Below are 3,834 nucleotides of genomic sequence, written 5' to 3' on the forward strand. Positions count from 1 at the left end.
AGACTTGAGACACCCCTCCCCAAACCGACTTTTTTCCTCCCTCCTCCCCCAACTCATTTCTCTCCATCTTGTACTTTATGACTTAACCACGCAACGTGGCCAAGCTCGCTGGGAACAGCCATCCTACCTTGTGTTTCCTAAAGAGAGCTGAGGGAGTGTATGTCATGGTACTGGGGCATCCTCCTACAGTTTATTTTTGGAACTCCTTAGGAACCTCTGTTGGGCAGGGTCTTCACCCCTTGAGCCCTGCCCCCCTCTCACAAGTTATCAGCATCCCAACTAAACAGACAGGGAAGCCAGGAGCACTAGGGCCCTCAGGGCACTAGGGTCCTCTCAGCTATGTGGAAAGCGTGAACAGGAGGATCTCAGTCAGCTTTGTCCTGGAAGGTGGTCCCAAGGAATGGGATCCAGCTAGGCAAGCACTCCGTTGCACTGGGCCCAACGACCGGAGCCTGTCTTTCCTCGCATATTTGTTGGTTTCTTTTGGAGGTGGTTACGGTTTTCACTGTTGGTTAGGGTTAGGGTTAGGGTTGGGGTTGGGGTTGGGGTTGGGGTTAGGGTTAGGGTTTAGGGTTAGGGTTTAGGGTTAGGGTTAGGGTTAGGTTTGGGGTTGGGGTTGGGGTTAGGGTTAGGGTTAGGGTTTAGGGTTGGGGTTGGGGTTGGGGTTGGGGTTGGGGTTAGGGTTTAGGGTTAGGGTTAGGGTTAGGGTTTAAGGTTTAGGGTTTAGGGTTTAGGGTTTAGGGTTAGGGTTAGGGTTAGGCTGGGATCTGAAGGTCCCGCTTCCCGGCCTGCCCGCGCAGGAAAGCGCGCCTGGCCCCCTTCTCTCCTCCCTCCCATCGACCACACGGTAATCAGGCGCGGCGCCGCGGCTCCAGTGGCACAGCGCTAGCCCAGAGCCCAGAGGGCCGCAGGGGTGGCCCCCAGGCCCCGGCGCTAGCCCCACAACAGACCGAGACCAACCGACCGACCGACCGACCGACCCACAGACCGACAGACCGAAGGAACCACACACCCACCGAGTGAGCCGCTCAAAGACCAAAGCAAACGTGAACAAGGATGAAAAGAGCAGATCCTACCGCTCTCACACTCAGAGGCGCTATCCAAGCTCCCAACGCAGACGGTCTCGCTGGGGTGGCCCTTCCTCCGAGAGGCCCGAGAGGCGGACCAGCGCTCTTATTTATGCTGAGGGGGGCGGAGCCCCCAGAAGGGCTTGCAACGACAAACCTGGGCCAGGCAACTTGATTTGCATATCAATAGGTGCTGGAATTGACCTTGCAGCAGCAGCAGCAGCAGCAGCAGCCACATCTTTCAATTCCTTTTTCAGGCAAATGCTTCTGACCACTTCTTTCTGCACTGGCCATTTCAAGGGAATTTTCAGTGAAAGTGAGGTTTGACCCCATGGCCAAAAGGCTCTTTCTTTTCTTCCCTTTTAGGGCCTCTTTCTTGTCTGGTTTCTTTGCTTCCTAGCTTGCTTTGTGGTGTTACGGGGCTTGAACTCTGGGCCCCGTCCCTGAACTCTTCAGCTCATGGCTACTGCCCTACCCCTGGAGCCACAGCCCAACTTCCCATTTTTCTAATGATTCTTTGGAGCTGCGAGTCTCAGGTCCTGTAGTCGCCAGGCTGGCGTTGAACTGCAGTCCTCAGACCTCAGCCTCCTCAGTAGCTAGGATGTTGAGACTTGAGACACCCCTCCCCAAACCGACTTTTTTCCTCCCTCCTCCCCCAACTCATTTCTCTCCATCTTGTACTTTATGACTTAACCACGCAACGTGGCCAAGCTCGCTGGGAACAGCCATCCTACCTTGTGTTTCCTAAAGAGAGCTGAGGGAGTGTATGTCATGGTACTGGGGCATCCTCCTACAGTTTATTTTTGGAACTCCTTAGGAACCTCTGTTGGGCAGGGTCTTCACCCCTTGAGCCCTGCCCCCCTCTCACAAGTTATCAGCATCCCAACTAAACAGACAGGGAAGCCAGGAGCACTAGGGCCCTCAGGGCACTAGGGTCCTCTCAGCTATGTGGAAAGCGTGAACAGGAGGATCTCAGTCAGCTTTGTCCTGGAAGGTGGTCCCAAGGAATGGGATCCAGCTAGGCAAGCACTCCGTTGCACTGGGCCCAACGACCGGAGCCTGTCTTTCCTCGCATATTTGTTGGTTTCTTTTGGAGGTGGTTACGGTTTTCACTGTTGGTTAGGGTTAGGGTTAGGGTTAGGGTTGGGGTTGGGGTTGGGGTTGGGGTTAGGGTTAGGGTTTAGGGTTAGGGTTTAGGGTTAGGGTTAGGGTTAGGTTTGGGGTTGGGGTTGGGGTTGGGGTTGGGGTTAGGGTTAGGGTTAGGGTTTAGGGTTGGGGTTGGGGTTGGGGTTGGGGTTGGGGTTGGGGTTAGGGTTTAGGGTTAGGGTTAGGGTTAGGGTTTAAGGTTTAGGGTTTAGGGTTTAGGGTTTAGGGTTAGGGTTAGGGTTAGGCTGGGATCTGAAGGTCCCGCTTCCCGGCCTGCCCGCGCAGGAAAGCGCGCCTGGCCCCCTTCTCTCCTCCCTCCCATCGACCACACGGTAATCAGGCGCGGCGCCGCGGCTCCAGTGGCACAGCGCTAGCCCAGAGCCCAGAGGGCCGCAGGGGTGGCCCCCAGGCCCCGGCGCTAGCCCCACAACAGACCGAGACCAACCGACCGACCGACCGACCGACCGACCCACAGACCGACAGACCGAAGGAACCACACACCCACCGAGTGAGCCGCTCAAAGACCAAAGCAAACGTGAACAAGGATGAAAAGAGCAGATCCTACCGCTCTCACACTCAGAGGCGCTATCCAAGCTCCCAACGCAGACGGTCTCGCTGGGGTGGCCCTTCCTCCGAGAGGCCCGAGAGGCGGACCAGCGCTCTTATTTATGCTGAGGGGGGCGGAGCCCCAAGAAGGGCTTGCAACGACAAACCTGGGCCAGGCAACTTGATTTGCATATCAATAGGTGCTGGAATTGACCTTGCAGCAGCAGCAGCAGCAGCAGCAGCCACATCTTTCAATTCCTTTTTCAGGCAAATGCTTCTGACCACTTCTTTCTGCACTGGCCATTTCAAGGGAATTTTCAGTGAAAGTGAGGTTTGACCCCATGGCCAAAAGGCTCTTTCTTTTCTTCCCTTTTAGGGCCTCTTTCTTGTCTGGTTTCTTTGCTTCCTAGCTTGCTTTGTGGTGTTACGGGGCTTGAACTCTGGGCCCCGTCCCTGAACTCTTCAGCTCATGGCTACTGCCCTACCCCTGGAGCCACAGCCCAACTTCCCATTTTTCTAATGATTCTTTGGAGCTGCGAGTCTCAGGTCCTGTAGTCGCCAGGCTGGCGTTGAACTGCAGTCCTCAGACCTCAGCCTCCTCAGTAGCTAGGATGTTGAGACTTGAGACACCCCTCCCCAAACCGACTTTTTTCCTCCCTCCTCCCCCAACTCATTTCTCTCCATCTTGTACTTTATGACTTAACCACGCAACGTGGCCAAGCTCGCTGGGAACAGCCATCCTACCTTGTGTTTCCTAAAGAGAGCTGAGGGAGTGTATGTCATGGTACTGGGGCATCCTCCTACAGTTTATTTTTGGAACTCCTTAGGAACCTCTGTTGGGCAGGGTCTTCACCCCTTGAGCCCTGCCCCCCTCTCACAAGTTATCAGCATCCCAACTAAACAGACAGGGAAGCCAGGAGCACTAGGGCCCTCAGGGCACTAGGGTCCTCTCAGCTATGTGGAAAGCGTGAACAGGAGGATCTCAGTCAGCTTTGTCCTGGAAGGTGGTCCCAAGGAATGGGATCCAGCTAGGCAAGCACTCCGTTGCACTGGGCCCAACGACCGGAGCCTGTCT

Source organism: Megascapheus bottae, chromosome 2 (assembly GCF_031878675.1).
Source record: "Megascapheus bottae isolate mThoBot1 chromosome 2, mThoBot2.hap1, whole genome shotgun sequence".
NCBI classification, from domain to species: domain Eukaryota; kingdom Metazoa; phylum Chordata; class Mammalia; order Rodentia; family Geomyidae; genus Megascapheus; species Megascapheus bottae.